Here is a 23,715-nt window from a genome sequence, read left to right as displayed (position 1 = left end):
GATGGTGAGAAAGGTTGAGTTCTGAGTATATTTTGAAGGTAGAGCTGACAGGACTTGCTGAAGGCTGAGATGTATGATATGAAGGGTAGAAAGGAATGAAAGATGGCTCCTAGGTTTTTGGCCTGAGCACATGGATATCACGTCCTTTGAGGCCCCAGTAGTCCAAGAAGTGATTGGTGGCATGGTGATCACACGGGCGTGTTCCCTTTGTGATCACTCATGGAGCTGCACGGCGTGCATTTGTGTGGCTTTCTGTGTGCATGTTGGCTCTTATTTTTATTTTTTTTTTAATTTAATTTTATTTATTTTTAAAACTAGGAAAAAGTCGGTAGAAAAGTGCTCAATAAACGCTGAGAGTCAACCTCACTACTTCCTCTGATTCAGTCCTCTGTGACTCTTCTTTCAGTATCTGTTGAGTTTGTTCTTTTTACCTCCCTTATCTGCTCTTCAGTTCAGACCTCCTGCCTGGACAATTGCAATAGCACGAACTTATCCCCATGCCCCTGGGTCCCCTGTCCACTGTGGCAGAAAAACTTATACAAAATACAAACACGATCATGGCTCTTTCCTGCCAAAAAGTACTTCTCCACAGAGTCAAGGTCGAACTCTGCTGTCTGTGTTGTAAACCCCTCTCAGGTGTGGCTTCTTGTACCGGATCCTGTGCTGCTCTCTCCTCAGGCAGCAGTACAGCCATCACAGTTGTTTCTTATGCAACACCCTGGGCTCACACGGCCCTTCCTGTGTCTAGAGCACCCTTTTCCCCTGGTGCTCCTGGATAAGACTCCCCTTAGTTCCCCGCTCCTCTGTGATGCTCTCCCAGTGTTCTCCGTTCCTTTCTGCCAGCCCTTGGCTTTACACTTCCTTCCATGTATTATTACAAATAGCATACTGCATTGTAATTATTTTTTAAGCAGTTTATTTTCTTTTTCCTAGCAAGGAGACCTGAATAAAGTGAAACAACTAGCCATTTGAATATAACTTAAACAAAAAAGTAATAGAAAGAAGGAAAAAACACCCTAGATCTCACCATTGAAAAATCTTTCCCTTGAATCTTTTTTTCAAGGCTTATTTTAAAAATATAGTTGGAAACATACTGATACAATATAAATTCTGTGTCTTGCTTCTTCATGTAATATTATAACATAATGACTCTTGATATTTAAAAATATTTCATGTATTTTTATGGAAAACCCTATTTCCATGCTATTTCTTAGCATCTTAACTTCCTGACCTGTTCAGTTCAGTCGCTCAGTCATGTCCGACTCTTTGTGACCCGTGAATTGCAGCACGCCAGGCCTCCCTGTCCATCACCAACTCCAGGAGTTCACTCAAACTTATGTCCATCGAGTCAGTGACGCCATCCAGCCATCTCATCCTCTGTCGTCCCCTTCTCCTCCTGCCCCCAATCCCTCCCAGCATCAAAGTCTTTTCCAACGAGTCAACTCTCCGCATGAGGTGGCCAAAGTACTGGAGTTTCAGCTTTAGCATCATTCCTTCCAATGAACACCCAGGACTGATCTCCTTTAGAATGGAATGGCTGGATCTCTTTGCAGTCCAAGGGACTCTCAAGAGTCTTCTCCAACACCACAGTTCAAAAGCATCAATTCTTCGGTGCTCAGCTTTCTTCACAGTCCAACTCTCACATCCATACATGACCACTGGAAAAGCCATAGCCTTGACTAGATGGACCTTTGTTGGCAAAGTAATGTCTCTGCTTTTGAATATGCTATCTAGGTAGGTTTTATCTAACATGTGTTGTCTTTCCATAAATGTATTATTAGATTTACTGTTTTTCATTGATTTATATGATTTTTCTATATCAAAAATATAAACCATTTTCAATTTAAAAGTATCATTTAAGACTGAATTAGGCTGAAAGGAACAGAAAAGCGGGTGTATTTTTTTGGCTCCTCAGCCTTCAGTTCAGTTCAGTTCAGTCGCTCAGTTGTGTCTAACTCCTTGCAACCCCATGAATCACAGCACGCCAGGCCTCCCTGTCCATCACCAACTCCAGGAATTCACTCAAACTCAGGTCCATTAAGTCGGTGATGCCATCCAGCCATCTCATCCTCTGTCGTCCCCTTTTCCTCCTGCCCCCAATCCCTCCAGCATCAGAGTCTTTTCCAATGAGTCAACTCTTCGCATGAGGTGGCCAAAGTCATTGAGGTATAATTGACAAATAGAATAGCATACATTTAAAGTGTGCCATATGATGATTTGATATTGAAACATTGTGATATCATTGCCACACTTAAGTTAAATAACACTTCCATTGTCTCACATCGTGACTCTTTTTGATGAGAACACTGAAGACCTGCTCTCTTAGAAAATTTCAAGTATATATAAATGTTTTAGTTTTCCATTATTGCTGCAATAAATTATTACAAACTTAGTTGCTTGAAGCGGAGAAGGCAATGGCACCCCACTCCAGTACTCTCGCCTGGAAAATCCCATGGACGGAGGAGCCTGGTAGGCTGCAGTCCATGGGGTCACCAGAGTTGGACATGACTGAGCGACTTCACTTTCACTTTTCACTTTCATGCATTGGAGAAGGAAATGGCAACCCACTCCAGTGTTGTTGCCTGGAGAATCCCAGGGACGGGGAAGCCTGGTGGGCTGCTGTCTATGGGGTCGCACAGAGTCGGACACGACTGAAGCGACTTAGCAACAGCAGCAACAGTTGCTTGAAAAATGCAAGTGTTTTCTCTTATAGTTATGGAGGTCACAGGTCCAAAAATGGGTCTCATTGGGCTACAGTCAAAGTGTTAGCAGGATGTGTTCCCTTCTCGAGGCCCTGGCATAGCGTGCGTGCTCAGTCATGTCTAACTCTTTGCAACCCCAACGACAGTAGCACACCAGCCTCCTCTGCCAATGGGATTGTCCAAGCAAGAATACTGGAGTGGGTTGCCATCCCTCTTCCAGGGGATCATTCTGACCCAGGGAGTGAACCCACATCCCCAGCGTCTCCTACATTGCATGCTGATTCTTTACTGCTGAACCACCAGGAGGCCCTAGGGGAGAGGATGTTTTCCTGTCTTGTCCAGCTTCTGGAGCCTGCCCATTTTCCTTGGCTGAGACCTTTTCCTCTATCTTCAAAGTGATGGCAGGTTCAGTCATTCTCATGTGGTATAACTCCCATTTCTGCCTCCATCATCACATCTTCTGCTCTGGTTCTGAGCTCTTTTCTGCTTTTAAAGACTCTTGTGATTACATTGGGCCCACCTGTGTAATCCAGAATACTCTCCGTTTTAAGGTTACCAGAATTTCAACCTTCATTCCATCTGTGCCCTCAATTCCTCTTTGTCATGTAACATAACATAACCACCGTTCCAAAGGATTAGAATATGAACATCTTTTGGGGGCTAGTGTTACATGCCACTCAGGCATATAAATGAGTTAGATGTTGCCTGTCTTATGAAAAAATAAATCTAAGGGTATCAGTCCAGGACTGGCATGACAATTAATCATATCATTTTGTATTCAGACTCTTCTCATTTTTCTGCTACGTCATCCTTAGTGTATGGACTTTTGACAATGTACTTACTGCCTCATGGTTGCCAGATGGCTGCTGAACCTCTGGGCATTTCTTCTCTGCTCCAGGAAGGAAAAAGGTGCCATTATAAAGGGTAAAAGAACAAAAGATAGAAGGGAATGTGTTAGGTCAGATTCTCCAGAAGCAGACCCTGGTCTATTCACGTGTTAGTGATTTACTGAGCAAGTAGTTCTAGGAGAAGTCTATAAGTAGATGGAATGAGAGAAGCAGCCCAGAGAAGACTATAAAGCCAAGCAAGGGAGTGCTTCAACTTGAGTTCAAGGGGAACACAGCACGAGCTACACAAGTCTGTTTCATTTCCGTCTCCAAGAAAGTAGCAGACCCCCGCCCCAGCTGCTGGGGGAGGCATGGGGATGTGAGCACCAGGCCGTCGGACACAGCGGCTCTAGTCGCCCAAAGAGAGCTGTTTGAAGAAAGTAACAGGTGCCAGCTGTTAGAATCGGGATGCACAGACACAAGGCCAGGGTGCACGGAACAGATAAAGAGTTTCTGAGAGCTCTGGGCCGAGCACCAAGGACTAGCTGGGATTTGTCTCTTCTGTGATGCCTTTCTGGATGCCCTCGGTTGGCAATCTCCAATACATTCCTTCTGTCCAGACTTATCACCTCCCCAACCCTTACTGCAAAGATGTCTAAAGCAGGGTTTTTAGCTGGATGCATTGTTACTTCAACAAAATTAGAGTTCTGTTAGTAAGTAAAAAGGAGAATGGATACAGGATAGGCAACCGTCAGAGTCTGCTAAAATGTATTTCTCATTTTGTTTACTTTAACTTTTAGTCATTTTTCTTAAATGGATGATTAAAATTTTACACTGTAGATATTTTCTTTTGTAATCTTTATCACTATTGAAAAATTAAAATACCCTCCTTAAACAGATCTGATAAATATCAATTTATATTTTATCTGTATTTTCTAGTTTATAAAAATATTTAGCTCTTTATATCCTATGTTGAAGAATAATTTCAAGTATTACCACGGATGATTATCTATACAAAAACACAATTTTTTTGGTGGGCCATGTATTTCATTTCACCAATGTTTATTCTTTCTTCAGGGCCACGTTTTAAAAAATGATGGGCTTTTATACCATATTTTAATTTTAATAGGCAAATACCCATCTTTATTTCTCTTCTTTTAAATTAGTAGTGGGTTTCATGAAATTACTTTCAACATCTATTATTATGACATTATAATTTTTCTAACTGATCAGTTCACGTGTATGTTATTAATTAACTCTGCACTTAACATCAATGAGCTTGACTTTTCTCCTCTGAAAAAGATGGCGTTCAATTAGGTGACTATTAGGCTCCCACTCAAGTCTAACATTTTAACATTAAGTTTTACTGTGTTCCAAACACTGCGCGAAGAATTTTGTGTGCATTGTTTTCTTATGTCTTCACAACAGTCCTGCAGAGTAGGATTATTATCATTATCTTCGGTCCACAAACGAGCATTTGCAGATCAGTGAGCTGCTTTAGAATCCAAGCTTGGTTGACCGAAAGCCCAGGTCTCTCAAGGAAAGCATTCACAGTAGCACTAGCCGTTTGTATTAACTGCCTTCCTTAAGGGTAATTCATTAGACATCTTAGGAGAACATGAATGAGGTTTACTCAACTGAGTGTGTTGTATTAACACCTTCTTGGGACTTCCCTGGTGGCCCCATGGTTAAGAATTTGCCTACTAATGCCAGGTTCGATTCCTGATCTGGGAAATAAGATCCCACCTGCCGCAGGGCAACTAAACCCCCATGCCACAACTCCGGAAGCCAGTGCTCTGGAGCCTGAGAGCCGAGACTAGAGGAGGCATCACAATGAGAAGCCCGCGCGCCACAACTGGGGAGTACCCCAGTCCCCACACCTAGAGAAGCCCCGTGTGCAGCAGGGAAGACTCAGCACAGCTAAAAAATAAAAATAAAACAGCAGCAGCAACAAAACACCTTCCGAACTCAAGGGAAGAAAACAAATGTAAAGAACTTGCTACATATTCACGTATCCACAAATTCAACCCATGCTTTATTATGTAAACCAAGAAAGAGAAATCTTTGCAAGGATTTGGAAAAAGGACCAGACCATCTATTTTTGTAATATATTAATTAAAAGTAATAAATACTAACAGATATTAGTGTAATATCTACATTTCATTAGCTAGGAAAAAAAGCACACAATTCCAGAAATGGCACCTTTAGCTCTAGAATGCACTGACAATGAAACAGTGATCACTACATCCAACAAATAAAGCAGATCTTTCTGCTGATGCTTTCAGGGTAATTGTAATTAAATAAGTTTTTGGTTACTCCTGTCCTGTGTCCTGCACTAAGTTGATTAACCTGTTTAATGAGTATATGAGAATGACCAAAGCTGACCTCACATCAAAGAGCCCCATTGTTGCTGTGTGCTGACCTGAATTCTAACTGTGCACTTGGTTCTTTAATTGCTCCACAGATGTGCTGGAGACTAGAGTAGGTATTTTAAGTGGCAGTGAGTCTCTTTTCTCAGATGTGTTCAGTTACTCAACATACGATTTTAGATGCTGGTCTGCATACCCAGGCTCCGAACACTCCCCCTCTTTGGGAAGATTCAAAGGTTACCCACCTTTGGTACATCTCATCGTGGTGATCAGTCTTATTTCTATGGTAAAACTTAACTATGTATTATTAAACATCACCAAAGAGTTTAGAAAAGAAAGTCTGTAAATTAAGTCAATAGTGAGTAAATTGGAATCCAGTCTTTAGGAATCCCGTGAGGCCTCCAAGGGGATCGTTAGAAGCAGATGAGGCTTTTTTAGAGCATTGTCATCAAGGGCCAACTGTTACTTCAAGCTATAAGTGCTCGACTATAGAGAAAAGGAAGCTAGTTCTTAAGTGATAACATTGATTAAAAAACAAAAAACAAACCCCTAAAACTCAATAACATTTGTTGTAGTCTTCTCTCCAATTCCTCTGCAACGTGTTTTTGTAAGCATGGTGAAGAGGGTGTTGTTGCTGTTTGCCATGGGATGATGGCATCCTGATCTCATTCTTCATTCTGGCACTTTTTTTTTTAGAACACTTCAAGTTCATATACTTTTGTTGCTTAAGCCTTAAAAAAATAAGCTGCCTTAAGATCTTTTTGTGACAGGTTTATTTTTTTGGTGGGCAGGGGAACATGTATAAATAAGGATAAATAAAAGAAGTAGGCTTCCTTTGCTGTGGTCATGCCTGCGCCCATTCCTGGAGTGGAAAGGGCCCGCTGTGTAGAACGGGGCTCAGATGACTTGTGTCCTCCCATCTGCATCTTATCACCTGTGACGGCACCCCCCGATGTAAATGTGAAGTGGCACCCACCCCAGGCTGGGTGGGTTGGGAGGGGTGGAAGCAGTAGGAAAGGCCACGGGGATGGAGGGAGTGTATGGGACCAGCGGGGGGCAACAGGGTGCAGATGCCTTGCCTTTCTGCAGGAGCCTGGAGATCCCAGCAGTCCTGGGTTCTCAAACTGCTGTCTGTTACCGCTTTTCTATCCCTGCCACCTGTCTGGGTCACTTAGTTTCTGGTCCTAACACTATGTGCTGTGACCTTGAGATAGTCATTTACCTTCCTTGGGCCTCTGCTTCTTCATCTGTAAAATGAAGGTGTCCTGCATTATCTCAAAAGTTTGTTCCAGTAAATGAGTCGTCTGCTATCTTGCGGTCATCTTATCAGGGTATTTGAGTAAGAAGATGAGTAAACTATTTCCCAAAGTCTCTTTTCCTTTTTTTTTTTTTTGAGATGTCTTTGGATTTTATTTCCTGTTCCCTCACAAGCATTTTTTTAAATCCACAGTTTATTGGTTGTAGGTAGTTTTATAAAGAGACGAAGTGGCTGGACTCCAGATAGCCTGAAGATGATGTTGGGGCTCCCCCCTCAACCTCCCAGTTTTCTGAAGAGAAGGATCTACGAGTGAGTATGTCAGTCCATTATCGAAGCCAGGAAAGGGCCACGTAAGGAGAGTCAGGGAAGGTGGGGCAGCCAGATTGTTTGTGCCGTTGGCCAGAGCGTTACTAGTGACCCTGTCCCTGAATAGAAAGCATTCTGTTATCGTATTGTTCAGGGAAGATGGCTAGCACATCAGCTGGACCGCTCCACGCAGTAAGTCTGCGGGAGGCTGAGGGATTTTTATCTCTCCGTGTGTCTGGCCGCCACTAATCCCCCGTCTAAGTGGGTCGTATTATGTTTCTTCACTCTGTCTACTTTTGTACCCTGCAGTGAAACCTTGTGTAGATGCTGGCGGCAGCAGCAAGTGCTCAGAAACACTTCTGGAAAGGCAGCCTCTGAAGCACCTTCCTTAAGGTTGCTCAGGTGGGGAGCTGTCCTGGGAAAGGAGGTTAGCATGTGGGGGAGCAGGAGTGATGGAGCGAGAGCCAGGGCTGAAGGGGCAGAAGGGAGGAGAGTCCACTGAGGCTCGTAAGATGCAGGTCTGTCTCTGGAAGCAGGCTTCCCAGAAATCACCTGCCTGTGAGTCGTTCTTTTTCTCTGTTATCAGCATCTCTTCTACATTTTTTTTTTTCAGATCCCTTTGTCAGAGACCCTCTGATTCATATTTTGGTTCCTATCTAACTAGAGGGAAGAGGGGTATCAGGTTTATGACAAGACACCAGGAGTCTGGTCCACAGGTTTCCCCATGCCCTGGGCAGAGTGAAGACCTGCCCTGTCCAGGGACCACTGCCCTCCCCCAGCAGTCCTCCTCAAAAGATTTCTCTAACCACGGAACTTAGAGTAAAGAGGTGGAGGTGAGGTTTCTGGTCTTAACCCAGAAAGCAGGTTCAGGAAAACAGTGCTGCCTAGACCTGAGCTGTGACGGGGAGGGCTTGCGACTCGGGTGAGTAGGAGTGGACGAGGACACAGCATCAGACTCACAAAACACTGGTTCTAGAACCAGACGCAGATGTCGCATAGCCTCAGTTATTGTTACTATGCTGTGCTGCTGCTGCTGCTGCTAAGTTGCTTCAGTTGTGTCCGACTCTGTTCGACCCCACAGACGGCAGCCCACCAGGCTCCCCCATCCCTGGGATTCTCCAGGCAAGAACACTGGAGTGGGTTGCCATTGCCTTCTCCAATGCATGAAAGTGAAAAGTGAAAAGTGAAAGTGCAGTCGCTCAGTCATGTCCAACTCTTCACAACCCCATGGACTGCAGCCTACCAGGGTCCTCCGTCCATGGGATTTTCCAGGCAAGAGTACTGGAATGGGGTGCCATTGCCTTCTTCGACTATGCTGTACTAACTGTAGGTAAAGGGGACAAGTAACTATGGTATTTCAACTATAGTTAATTATTTCCCCTCATGTGGGGAAGATGGTTCAGGTGTGGCTGATTGTGAGACCTCTCAGAACAGACTTCGAAATCAGTTCCTGACCTCAAGGCTAGCCTTGGTCACACTCACATTCACTGTGTGGACTCAGTTAAGCTCCTTCTTCTCTCTGAGCTCCCAGTTCCTCACCTGGAACCTGCTCATAATAACATTAGCACTAGGGAATGTCCTCTTTGAAGATCCAGTATGAGCATCTTGGTGAATGTACATCATAAAGGGCTACATACATTTCATTCTTTTGCCGCAGTCATAGCAAATATGCAGCAACTCTGTTGTGTACTTTTTTTTTTTTTTTGTATTAGGTTCATTCTGAGTTCCATTTATTGTCCCTGGTTTTGTTTTCTTATTTCTTTTCATTTCCAGTTTATAGGTCTGCAGAATATATAAACTATTCTGGGTACAAGATAGGGTATGTGTAAGTAATTGAATACATTTAAATTATAATTATGCTAGTAGAGTGATAAAAGAATCAGAAAGATAGGCTAATTCCAACCTCCAGGGTCAGCTCTGCTAGCTTATTCCAGCTTCCATCACTGACTTACGTCAAGTACCATCTGTGGCCCCTTACTTGCTATAACTTTCAAGGGGAGGTGATACTTGATCCATGTGTACCCGCTTGACACAGTCAGTCACGTTACTCCCCTTGCATAGCCCAGGAATGGAGAGATTTGGGCTTCAGGCCATGTACATCAAGGGCCACCAGCTCGGTGAGCTCTTTCCCCAACGGCACCATAGGCTATCTCCTTGTGGAGACATCTCCCGATTCACAAACCTAGAAATGGTAGGAAAAGTCCATTCCTTCCATACACAGTTCATGTTCCCCTACCACTCCCCAGGCACTATGGCAGGCACTCTGGGTGCTGCAGGAATGGGTAGGAGGTGGCCCCTGCCCTCTGCAGGTGCATGGCCAGTGGAGAAGCCATTGTGTAGGTGACTTGGTTGCTTGATGGAGCAGGGAGGTGTGGTAGGGGGCTTCAGCGTGCTGTCCCTGGAGCTGGCTGCCCTGTCTCCTACCAGCCTGGTGACCTCGGGCACCAATCTCTCAAGCCCTAGGGCTCTTATCTACAAAGTGAGAATAAGAATGCGCTTACTAATATGGTCGTGGTGAGGATTACTTAACACGTGTAAAACACGCAGAGTAGCGTCTGGCACCACAGAAAGCTCTTGACAGAGCTGGTGGGGATGTTGGTGGGGGTGGGGGCGCTAGCCCTGCACCGTGGGACTGGGAGGCAGGCTTGCCAGTGCTACCCGGGAGAGTGGGAAGGGCGCTGCGAAACTGGGCTCACTTGGCAGAGGAGAGAGAGCACCCTTCAGGTGGAGGCTCGGCACCGTGGGTGCAGTTAGAACAGAGAGAAGGACGTTCTGAGAGCTCCTGAACGGTGAGCTTGGTGCCAGAGTGAGCACAAACACGAGGTGCTTCCATCTCAAGAGCATTGTGTTAGTAACCACCAGAGGAAATTGGCCAGGCTGGAAAAATATGGTTTGTGAACAAATGCTTTTGTCAGATAGACATGACCAGTGCCCACAGTGGTGGGAAGGTTGATAACAAGCACTTAGCTTGTTAATACCAGGTGGGGAAAAACTTGTTAAGCAAAGAAAGCATGTAATGATTGCTTACATTCAGATAAATCTGAATGATTTATACAGGTTGATACTGTGGCCTGAATTTGGCAAATTATTTTTTAGTCCTTCACTTTCCTTAAAAATAATTGCAAGCTGATTCACCAGCCAGGATCAAATGATACCAGTTTGGACACAAACCCTGATAAAATCCCTGGCATTTTTAAATCTTTCTCATTTCCAGAAAACTATTCCTTTAAAAAGTGAGGGACAAGAATTGCTATGTCTCCGAAATGCCAGAAATTTCTAAAAATAAAACCAATGACAGGTAGTGAGAAAAAGCCCCATTTAACTTTAGCTTGTACGTAAATAAGCTCATTTATATATAATTCAGTGTATTCTGTTTGAAAACACTGAATTCCCAAACAGAATAATCAGTTTAAAATTAATGTGGTTTATTAACAATTAAAAGTGATAACACAAGCTGAAGAAGATTGGAGGTGAAGTGTTGAGTTTCCTTTGATAGGTAGAGTAATTACAAAGTGTGCTTTTGAAGTTCAAGAAGACAGCCTTAGGACACAACATTTTTAAAGTAAAAATTGGCTTGCACTCTGTTCGAGTGATTTATTTTGCACTAAGAAATGGGTGTGAGACATGATGTGATTTAAAATTTCATCCCTTGATGGAACTGCTTGAGGGTGACATGATTTTTTTCTTTTTTCTTTTCTCAGCTTACTCAGCCTATGAAGTTTCCTATCTAAAAGCTAATCTTCTGAAGTTGCTTAGGAATTTGAGGAAACCTAATCTTTTGGTGTGTAAACAAAGGGGACTAAGTATGTTGCTTTCCCTCTGACACTCAGGAGCCTAGGAGGGTCAGAGCTGCAGTAAAGCGCTGACCATGGCAAAGCCAACCCAGCCATTCTTGTTGTGTTGTCTCTTAATTACCTTAGGAGAACTTCACCTTTATCTTTAAAAATGCTTTTTCTTTCTTTAAGACTTGAGAGGTATGGGGTGAATAGAAGAGGGCAGGCAGGATATACTTGAAGAGGGAAGTTAAAAGGAACTGGGATTTAGTTAAAACTGGCTAGAGCAACAAGGGAGGAGGTAATTGAGAGAAAATGAAGGGAAGAATAGTTTAGAAAAAAGGTTCATGGCAACATATTTCACCTGCTTCTGCTCTATTTTCTACAGGGAAAAGAAATACATTTAACAGATTTAAATTTTTTTCTGTAGTCTATTTATGATGAGAAAAAATACTTGAAAAAATATATCTATCATGGTGTGCCAATAAATGCTTGGAAACTGGCTGTTTGGAGGAGGTGGGGCAGGCCCTGGTTTGTAGGGTATGTCAGTTTCTTGCTGTAAACACTTCCACTCTGGTGGATTCTACAATACGTTGTCACGAGACGTGAAGTTGGAAAGAGATGAGCAGTAATGCACTGTTCATTTATCCACCACACAAATGTGATAAATGTAAATAACCCTAAGAACATAGGTAATAGTAAAATGTAGTTTAAAAAAAACGAAAAGGGAAGTGATGCAGTTTTGGTTTTTTTTTTTTAAGTTTTGAGTACTTATCTTTTTAAATATGTAATTAAATTGTAAGTTTATATAAATTAATTTTTAATAATGACTGCATTTATCATCCAGCTCACAACTTTCCTGAAAATTTGACTCTCAACGACCGATTCAGACTGGTTCTAGCACACTGCTAAATACATGTATGACACTGATGGAAAGAGGTTTGGAAGGTGACACCCAAAATTACTGACTGTGGCAATCACTTCTTGGTGGGGGGAGTTATGGTATGTGGAGGGAGGCCCTCACGTTTTACTCTGTATACTTCTCTTTTGTAAATGCTGGTAGTGTAATAAGAGTGAATAGAAAACGGCTTTCATAAAATATCTGTTTGTTTTTTTTCTAATCAATACCTTTCCCCTTCTTTCAGCTGAGCCCAAGTCCCTGAGGTAGTTATGGCTGAATGGCGGGAGTATAGACTAGGCCCTAAAAAGTTGGTTTTTAATTCTGGTTTGGCCCCTGGCAGTCCAGGTAACTGAGTACAAGTTACTCAACCTCTCTAAGTCTTGCAGTCTTTGCTAAATGAAGATATTTGAGTTTTATCTCTAAGATTCTATGCAGTTCTAACCTTTACATATTGAGTGCACTCTTTTCAGGAGACCATGTCCACACAGACTCTGTGAAGTCCCAATTCCTCCCATTTATTACTTACCTTATTTCCTAAGTTTTCAAAAGACTATGGACTTGAAACTCACTGTCACTGTTGGTAATCATAAAACCTGGCTGGGTTGAGAAAATTGAGGTTTGGAAGCTAGCTGAAGGAAGGTCCAAGAGATGGTCTCTGTTTAGCTCTGTTCCTCGCAGAGAGCTTGTTGGTTTACGGGATCGTGGGTGGTGTGTACCACTAGAGGCCTGGACCCTGGGCCCTGGAGGAGCCCTCCCCGTGCGGCCGGGCTCCCATTCTTCTGCAGTGTATTGGCTTGCATTTTATGTTGAGCTGACTCTAGGAGTTTGGTTTCCAGTCAAAATAATAGCACCAATTTTTATTGTTTTTATTTTTGAACTAAAATATCAGATACTTGTTGTGGGAAATTTAGTAAATATAGATGAGCAATAAAGCAAAAAGGAAGATTACTGATTTTAAAGTGGAGAACGTTCCATTTTTGCTGTTACTGTGTTTTGTATATATGTGTATGAAGTTATGGATATTTGAAGTAACATCATCCTTCCTGAGGCTTCCCAGGCAGTTCAGTGGTAAAAAACAAAAACCACCTGCCATGCAGGAGATGTAAGAGACGTGGGTTGTATCTCTGGGTCAGAAGATCCCCTGAAGAATGAAATGGCAACCCACTCCAGTATTCTTGCCTAGAGAATCCCATGGACAGAAGAGCCTGGCACGCTATGGTTCATGGGTTTTCAAAGAGTTGGACATGACTGAAGCAACTTAGCACACACCCACGCATTTGGACTGTGATGTTGGAGAAGGCTCTTGAGAGTCCTTTGGACTGCAAGGAGATCCAACCAGTCCATCCTAAAGGAAATCAATCCTGAATATTCAATGGAAGGACTGATGCTGAAGCTGAAACTCCAATCTTTTGGCCACCTGATGCAAGGAACTGACTCATTTGAAAAGACCTGGATGCTGGGAAAAATTGAACGCAGGAGGAGAAGGGGACGACAGAGTATTAGATGGTTGGATGGCATCACCGACTCAACGGACCTGAGTTTGAGTAAATTCCGGGAATTGGTGATGGACAGGAAGGCCTGGCGTGCTGCAGTCCATGGGGTCGCAAAGAGTCAGACACGGCTGAGCGACAACTGAACTGAACTGAATGCATTCTTCTTGAAAGTGAGGTCCAGTACAGATGCAGGGCATGGGCCCTGGAGCCAGGCTCCCCAGGCTGAAATCCTTGTTCCACCCCATGTGGCCTCGTGCAGTTTACTCTGCTACTCTGTGCCTTTGTGTGCTCATCTGTAAAAAGAGGGAGATAGAATTGCCTTATAGGTTTGTTGTGAGGATTGAGTTAACACATATGAACCCCTTACAGAGCAGTGTCTGGCAGACCATTCAATAAATGATGGCTTTTAATTTTATTCTGTTGTATATCATGTACTGTAGTTTATTAAGATCATACTGTTGGACATTTAAATGGCTTCTAATTTTTCACAGTTGATAAGAAATCTTACAAGATAACTTTACACATATCCTCAGGATAAATTCTTGGGTCTGGAATCACTGAGATGTTTAAAACATTTTGGGGTTTTAAACATCTATCAGGTGGCACTAGTGGTTAAGAACCCACCTGCCAATGCAGGAGATATAAGAGACATGGGTTCAATCCCTGGGTCAGAAAGATCCCCTGGAGAGTAAATGGCAACCTACTCCAGTATTCTGGCCTGGAGAATCCCATGGGAAGTGGAGATTGGTGGGCTACAGTTCATGGGGCACAAAGAGTTTGACATGACTGAAATGATTTAGCATGCATGCATGAAAATGAAAGTCCTCTTATACTTAGGTAAAGACCATCCATGTCAATGTATGGACACATTCCATCACTCCCTCATGGCAGTGCTGGTGACTAGGCTGGGCTTTCACATTCCTTATCAAAATGGGAACTATAGTCTATTTCCATAATATATACAAATCTGTGGTCTTCATCTTAAATGCAAAGTAAATGCCCTGAGATACTATTAGGCTATGAAACTTAAATTGAAGACAATCATTCTCCAGAAATAAATCCACCTGGTTGTGCCTAGGCATTGAAATACACCATAGGAAGGCAGAAGGGAGCTTGTTATCCCTATTTGCACCCAGGATGAGTTGAAAGTTACAGTTCATCAGGCTTGTGTATTAATGATTTCAGGGGAAAGTCTAGAATAGTCGCTTGAAGGACTATTGGAAGCAGTAGAGGGTGAATCTGTATTTCTTTACAGAAAAACTGAAAAGCCTCTTAAGTAGGTTAACTTGAATGGGGATTCTTGAAAGGGGCTCTGATGTGCAGAATTTATCAAGATTGTGTTGTTTAGTCACTAAGTCGTGTCCAACCCTTTGTGGGCCCATGGACTGTAGCCCACCAGATTCCTCTGTCCATGGGATTTCCCAGGCAAGAATACTGGAGTGGGCTGCCATTTCCTTCTCCAGGTAATCTTCCCGACCCCAGGATCCAAACCCACATCTCCGGCATTGGCAGGCAGTTTCTTTACTGCTGAGCCACCAGGGAAGCCCCTTATCAAGCTCACTTTATCAAAAAATAGACTTTTTTTTTTTTTTTTGCTGAGCATCCTTTGGATCTAGTGTCCCATGAGAAAATTTGGGGAAAGATGTTGTAATCTACAGTATCAGATACTCAGAATACCTGTTATGTACCAGGCATTATGACCAGTGCTGGGAACACAGGGCTTGTAAGACCAATGTGCAGACCCTCATCTCATGGGGCTTATGTCTTTGTCTGGACACGTAGCCTATGAGGAAGTGACCCCTGATTCTTCAGCTGTTCCAGGAAGGACCCCAACAGACCTGCCATCAACCCTAGTGCACAAGTCTCCTGTAGGTTAAAGAATTATAGAAATGAGACCGTGTGTTTGTGCTTTGGCTGGAGAAAGGGAAATGCTAAGAAAAGTCACATCTATCTTGCCAGATAACCACATCAAAACCAGAAGAAAGAGAATCCTTTCGTGTGGGGTAGGCAGTTTGGCAAAAAGCAATGCTTCTGAAGTTGATAGAAATAAAAGGTGACCAATCTCCCCCTCTTGCTGCTAATGTTTTCCCTGATAGCCAGAGACATCCTTGATGGAAAACTTGGAATGTGGGAAGATGCAAACAACTAAAACACTCTGGTCTTTCACTGCCGTATAAAGTTAAAAAGCCAACCAGGAAAACCCATCCCTGAGGTTCTTATCTCTAGGTTCCTGGTCGGTTCCACTTTGCTGAAGAGGAATCGTGGGCCTAATAGAGAAGCCAGCTTGGCTGTCTTGCACAGGACTGTTGAGTCCTTGGTTTGCCTCGCCCTGCGTCTCACTGGTCAAGCTGGTCGGGCCAGCTGGAGCATATGCAGCCAGCTCCTAACCAACCCAGCTGCAGGCTGTCTAGAGTAGGTGTCCTGTTCTGGGGAGGTGCTCACTGGCAAAGTGGAGGAAGTGATTCTCCAAGAGGATCACTGGGGGACAGTAAGAAGATGAAGGGCGATCCTTTACCTTACACTGGATATCAGTCAACACACTTGTATTGAACATTATACATTACATTACATTGTATGTAATGTGTAAAGGAAGGGGGTTTCCCACGCCACTAAGGTAGGTCAGGTATCTTGACAGTAGAAATGTAATTCAAATTGGGAAGTAGATATTTTCCCAAGTTTGGAATTGGGCATGGACCTGGAAATTGTTATGTTTATTCTAATTCCAGTCTCTCTGTTCTCAGCCCCTTACCCATAATGCCTTTGCATTCAGAGGCCCAGCCATGAATGTGTGCTTGCTTAGTCGCTAAGTCGTGTCTGACTCTTTATGCCCCATTGACAGTAGCCCTCCAGACTCTTCTGTCCATGAAATTTCCCAGGCAGGAATACTGGAGTGGGTTGCCATTTCCTCCTCCAGGAGATCTTCCCGACCCAGGGATGGAACCCTTATCTCCTGCGCCTCCTGCTCTGGCAGGTGGATTCTTTACCACTGAGCCACCTGGGAAGCCCAGCCCAGCCATACCCAACTCTTAAATCAGTTCTGATCAGAGCAGTGAGCAGGTTTAATACCTTCGGCTTATGAGGTAGTGGGGCATGACTTAATCCTATTACTGCAAACTGTTTTGGGGATGAGTGGGGACCTGCCCATTAAGTAGTTATTGCTGTTCAGTCGCTCAGTCACGTCCGACTCTGCGACACCACGGACTGCAGCACGCCAGGCTTCAGTAGTGGCTTCCCCTTAATATTGTCCTGCTGATTTCCACCTCTTTCCATCTTGATGTTTAAATTTCCTTGACATTTCTTCTTATAGATTCCTCTGGGGTCTACAAAAGATACTGCTTAACTTTGTAGGAGTTCGTCTAAAAGCAAGTCAATTTCCTCAGCCAAACTCACACTCAGCCCAAGCACTATTAATCCAAGTGATAAGAAAATTTTCATTAAAGGTCATATGTGACCACGTGGAACCTTGTAAATGGCAGTGGTCAGTAATGCTTGGTCAGGGCCTAGTCTGTGTAGGTTCAAATCTTGGATCTGCTAGTTACCAGCTTTATAATCTTTGGCAAATCACTTAGTCTCACTGGACCTCAGTTTTCTCATCTATAAAATAGATATGTAAACATAGAGTTATTATGAGGAGTCACTGAATGGTAAAACCTTAAGAAGAGTACATTTCACATAGTAAGTGATCAAAAAGGTAACTACTGTTATTATTGTTATTTTTTTGGTTAACCTAAGGGGGCTCTCAGCGCAATAGGAATTAAACTCATGAATTTGAGAGTATTACAGGTGTGGGAGGTGCTTTTCTGGGCTACTAAACTCACATTGGCGTTTTATAGTTGCAAAGAGTTCAAGTTTGACCCTGGAAATGTTCACCTCCCAAATCTGCTGTAGAATTTAAATTACGGTTCACTGTTATTTTGAGAGCAAAGTAAAGATTATCACCACTGCGTACCAAGTCTATCACCGCGCCATTAAACAGAGGTTCATAGTAAGGAAACAGGCACTCTCTCACCTCCTTTACCCACTGGAGCACCCCCTGGCTAAGTACCCCTCCCCACCTTTGAACACCAAGCTTTGAACTGTTGCCTAAGACTCTCACACCTTTTCTTTAAGAAGGCTTCTTAATTTGACTGTTACCCTCAGGGAAATCTACTTGCCAAAAATTCCAACAGTAACTGTGGGCTGAGATCCTAAGGGTAAATTAGTATTGGATTTCTGGGCAATTTGCCCTAAATGCTAATGTATAAAAATGCACCTGGATAAGGACATTTTTCTTCTGAATCATAGAATCATGGTTTAATTTTTACTGACAGGAAGAGAAATGCTAGTTTTCTTTTCATTCTTTTTTTCAGCTAGGTACATTAAATAGGGTCCGTCAGCTAACAACACGCAGGCAGGGATGTTCACCCTTCCATCTGTCGAAGCACCTAGCCCAGTGCCATGAACACATAGACACTCCCGGTGATGGGGTGGACTGCAAAGGAGATGTGTGCTAGAGGCATACAGCTGGGTCCAAATTTGAGCTCTGCCAATTATTTACTAGTGTTGGGATCTCAGGTAAGTGTTTAATTCTCTGAGAATCTGTTCTGAAGAAAATAGCGTAGGTGAAGTACCTGACGAATCCTCTTCCATTGCTGTATGTTATATAACCCAGAATGCCTTCCCAACTCCAGGGACTCTCCAGGACTCTTGAGGAACTTATTTTGCAGTACTTAATTTTATACACTTTCCCCAAAACCACTGTCATTAGAAAATAATTTATTCTGCATAAACTAATTTTCTTAATCATGGAGGTTAATCACATTTGCTGTTTTCCTTCTCAGTTTAAAAACAAAAAACTAATGATTGTACCTTTATAAAAATTAGCCATCGTTTTTCTAGTAGAATATAAATTATTCTTAGATCAGTTTTATGAAATCATGAAATCCTTAGGACAGACATTAATGCTTTCTTTTTGAAAAAGTTCTTACTTCATACTTCTTACCTTGGAAATTTTCAATTCATAAGCAAACACTGTATTCTAAAGGAAAAAGGACCATGGCCCCAGAATCCCACATATAGTGAAAGTATTAGTCACTCAACTCATATCTGACTCTTCGTGACCCCATGGACTGTAACCTCCAAGGCAAATCAGAGAGATGATTTCCATTTCTCTGATTATTAGTGATGTTGATCATCTTTTCATGTGCTTGTTGACCACCTGTGTATCTTCTTTGGAAAAATGTCTATTCAGATTATCTGCTTATTTTTTTTAAGTTGTATTATTCATGTTTTTGATTTTGAGTTGTATGAGCTCTTAATATATTTTGAATATTACCCCTTTATCTGATATATGATATGCAAATATTTTCTCCCATTCGGTAGGTTGCCTTTTCATTTTGTTAACGGTTTCCTTTGTTGTGCATTAGTTTGATGTAGTCCCAGTTGTTTATTATTGCTTCTGTTGCCTCTGCTTTCGGTGTCAAATCTAAAAAATTCATTGCCCAGACTAATGGCAAGGAACTTATTGCTTGTGTTTTCTTCTAGGCATTTTCAATCTTTTAAAAGTACTTTTCAGAAAGAAAAATGTAAGCCCATATTTTGAAAGCTACTTATTACTAACTTCTCTTTGCCTTATTTGGGGTACAAAAAGAGAAGTTTCTCTGTAGTCTATATGGTTTAGTCGCTAAGTCATGTCCAACTCTTGTGACCCCATAGACTGTAACCTGCCAGCCTCCTCTGCCCATGGGATTCTCCAGGCAAGAATACTGGAGTGGGTTGCCATTTCCTTCTTCAGGGAATCTTCCCAACTCAGGAATTGAACCTGGGTCTCCTGCATTGCAGGCAGATTCTTTACCAACTCAACTATGAGGGAAGTCCCTATTTATCTATTTGTGGAGGTACACATATTGAAGGGCTTCTCTGGTGGCTCACATGGTAAAGAAGGAAGTTTTCCTGATCATCCTCTCTAACACTAGATATCTGGATTTGGAGCAAGTCTGGAGAATCCCAGGGACGGGGGAGCCTGGTGGGCTGCCATCTATGGGGTCGCACAGAGTCGGACACGACTGAAGCGACTTAGCAGCAGCAGCAGGAGGGTCTGTCTGGCTTCTTCATTCCTGTCCACTCAGTGACACAAACTGAGTGTCTGGCCCAGTGGTTGTTTCCAACAGCTATGTGCTCCAGGTTCCTTACATCTGTGATGAAATCTGAGCCCAGCACCCGGGTCTTCCATGTTTCCATGATTTGCACAGCCTGCTTTCTTTGTCTATAAGCACTCTCCCCTTCCCTCTAACCTGGCTACTACTGTTTCTTTTTCAGTCTTCGGTTCAGATGCAGCCCGCTATGGGAAGCTGGCCTAGCTGACCTTGCAAGCCTTGGCTAGTACTTGTCTTTGCATTTATCATAGCATTAATCCTGTTGTTTGTTTCTTGTTTGTGCACTGATCTGACTTCTCCATGAGGCTAGAGCTGTTTGAGACCAGGTTGGCACACAGCCCAGGCTCTGACATATGGTCGGTCCATCAATCAACGTTCAACAAATACTTTCTGGGTCATTTCATTAATGATCGAGTGAGCGGGGATGCTTCTTTTCCTGAGATTGGAGTGAAGTGGGAGAGGAGGCATGATGATAGAGCTGATCGGAGATATCAGGACAGAAGCGGAAGTTGTACGTGCTCACAGGCACCTGCTTTCTCAGCAGGAAGTTAAGCCACCTGCTGAGAGCAGGGGAGGCAGGAATCTGGCAGGACCCTTGAGAAAAGGCATAAAGGTTTGGAACAGCTGTTATGGAGAACGGAAATGGAGTAGATGAGAAACCCTTGAGGGGCAAGCGAAGGATGGAGCTCATAAATTTATAATGGAGCCCAGCAACATGAATATGCAATTTTCTCCAGAAAGACTTAGCAGAACTGCACTAGAAACAGACAAACATTTCTATTTATTCATGCCTTCTATGTGCCAGAAGAAGGCTATGCTATGTGGTTAAGATGCCTGTTCTCTAGTCCTCATAATAAGGCCTGTGATGTAGGAATCATTATTTACATCATATGGATAGAGAAACCGAGGCTTGTAGAGGTTAAATGCTTAATAAAGCCACACAGCTGGCAATTGGCAGAAGCAAATGCAAACTGCAGGCTGACTCCAAAGCCCAGAACCTTGTCTGGGGCCACATCATTCCACTGATCCTTCTGTGGGTCCAGGTGGGTTGAACTGAGCTGGGGATGGTCATGGTGAAGACCACAAAAGGACAAAGGAGACTAGAAACAAGGGTACTGGCCTCTGTGCTGTAACTGTGGGCTCCAGGTAAGCTAGTGTCTGAATCCAGATGTGCTTTCAGACCTCTAAGTGGTGGGGAACTGAAGGTGTCAGTAATATCAAAGAATAGATTTTTTAAAAGTAAAGGAATAGCAGACGGACATAGCTCAGAAGATGCAGTTTGTGTTTATGGGTTCAGGCGACCCAGTTCCATGTGGTGATAAAGCTAAGGTATAGCCATGGGAATGGATGTGAATGGTCGTGAACAAACCAGAATGAAGGAGGTCATAGAAGTACAAGATACTTCTGTATTATTCCTTGGAAAGTTAATGTCTAGCATATTTTAGATGTTCAACATCTACAGAGTCAATGAATAAATAAAAGAATACAAAGAGAAACTATAAAGTACTGAAGTTTTTTCCTTGTGTGGTGTGTGAGCATGTATGATTCTTTTATAATCCCAGTATGCCCTGAATAGATGAAGAGAGAAGAGGGAATTTGTCATCTAAATTGAAAACAAAGTACTCCGTTGAAGTGACTCTCTGGTTGTGGAGAGATCATAGAGGCTTAAATATTTGGAAGACAGGCCTGTTGGATTGGAAGAGAAAAGACAGTTCAGTGAAAATGAAGTTATTGTTATTATGGCTGAGAGGAATGGTGGTAAAGTTTAGAAATCTCTATATAATTTGTTGTCCATTCCTGTGCTATACATGAACTGAAACTCATGAAGTCCTTCAGAAAATGTCGGATGAACGTTCTGTGTTTCCCATATTATATCAGGGACCCAGGCTCGGCCAACACTTTCACGCTTTGAAACTTGTAATCTAGACTCTTGAGAGTCCCTTGGACTGCAAGGAGATCCAACCAGTCAATCCTAAAGGAAATCAGTCCTGAATATTAATTGGAAGGGCTCATGTTGAAGCTGAAACTCCAATACTTTGGCCACCTGATGTGAAGAGCTAACTCATTTGATAAGACCTTGATGCTGGGAAAGATTGAAGGTGGGAGGAGAGGGGCCAACAGAGGATGAGATGGTTGGATGGCATCACTGACTCAATGGACATGAGTTTGAGTAAATGCCCGGAGTTGGTGATGTACAGGGAGGCCTGATGTGCTGCAGTCCATGGGGTCACAAAGAGTTGGACATAACTGAGCGACTTAACTGAACTGCATTGAACTGAGGCATAGAGCCTTATTTAAGCTAAGTCATGATTACCCTTTTCAAATGGAGTATAAAACAGAACCCTGATTTAAGAATTAGTGTATTGTTTTCTTCTGCTGATGTCTGATTGTTAGGTATAATATATATGCATGTCAAATAATGAGAGATGAAGCAGCATGATGTAATCTTGTTGCGTTTCAAAGAGTGAAGCCTCCAGGGTATTGGTAAACACACCGCTAGACAGAGCCTCACAATACACTTCTGTGTTTTATGGTTTTGTTAAAATCAAAGGAAACGTATTTACTTTGGAACAAATAATTGTGGGAAATTTCTATAGTGTCCCTGTGGCTTGTTTTTCATGGTAACTAGAATTCCCTTTGGTGTGTGAATAACATTGTATAAGTAAGCAGTGTTGGACAAAGGACAAGACGTATTCCAATCTTAATTACAGTGTAGAGGAGTTTTACCCTAGGCTTCTTACTTCATTTGTCAGGAAAGAGCTGTGGAAAGGTGCATTATTGTTCCACAGCTAACAGATCTAAAGTTCTTAGCTGGATATACTCCTGGTGAAATATAAGAGAAAGGCAATTTCTTAATCCGAATACTTAGATCATTAGAACAAAAAGACAGCCCTGGCTCGCTGCATTTTGCCACCTTTGTGATTTTGCAGTAAAAAGGATAACTTCTATGCATCTTGGCTACTTGGCTCTGGCATTTTCTAGGTACTCGAAAACAGCATTCGACTCTTTTCTGCTCAACTGTGTGATGGTGAATAGTCATTGTGATGAGCTCCTTTTACTTCAGAATATGCTCACAAAAGGAGGACTCTATATTCTCAAAATCATACTTTCCTCCAAACTTGCTTCTAAAATAATTAAAATCTAACACTTTTTTTGTTTTTTTTTTTTTTTGCAAATGAGAGAAGCACTCTTACTCTGTTGATACTCTCAGATATCACCCTGAATAGCAAGAAGTGTAAAGCAAAAGGCAGAAGTAGAAATGTCCTTACTTATCTGAAAGTGGGGAGATCAGGCAGAGAGGCCACACCCTCAGTTTTCTGAAGGCTCAGTTGATTCTTATACTATGATTGAATGCCATTATCCTAATTATAAGGCATTTATATTGTGAAACTACCAAGCATGGGGTTAATTGATGACACTAATAGAGATATGTCAAGGGAGAAATAACACAGCTCTTTGCAAGGCAAGAGTGCTTTAGAACAGATTGTCAGCAGAATTCCAGTGAAAGTGAGTCACAGTAAAGGTGTGGACAGAACCAACCACTTGCAAACCCCCCGCTGCTGCTGCTAAGTTGCTTCAGTCGTGTCCGACTCTGTGCGACCCCATAGACAGAAGCCCACCAGGCTCCCCCGTCCCTGGGATTCTCCAGGCAAGAACACTGGAGTGGGTTGCCATTTCCTTCTCCAATGCATGAAAGTGAAAAGTGAAAGTGAAGTCGCTCAGTCGTGTCCGACTCTAGTGACCCCATGGACTGCAGCCCACCAGGCTCCTCCGTCCATGGGATTTTCCAGGCAAGAGTACTGGAGTAGGGTGCCATTGCCTTCTCCTGCAACTCCCCCCTAAAACACAGGAAAACATGATATTAATATTGAAGTTTGTTCTGCCTTAGTTAGAAGGGCATGTCATTGTCCTTGATTGCAAGGACTGGGGATTATAGACAACTTCATTACAG

This window comes from Bos javanicus, chromosome 6, assembly GCF_032452875.1.
Source record: "Bos javanicus breed banteng chromosome 6, ARS-OSU_banteng_1.0, whole genome shotgun sequence".
NCBI lineage: Eukaryota > Metazoa > Chordata > Mammalia > Artiodactyla > Bovidae > Bos > Bos javanicus.
The sequence above is the reverse complement of the archived record's forward strand: the minus strand, read 5'-3'. Positions refer to the sequence as shown.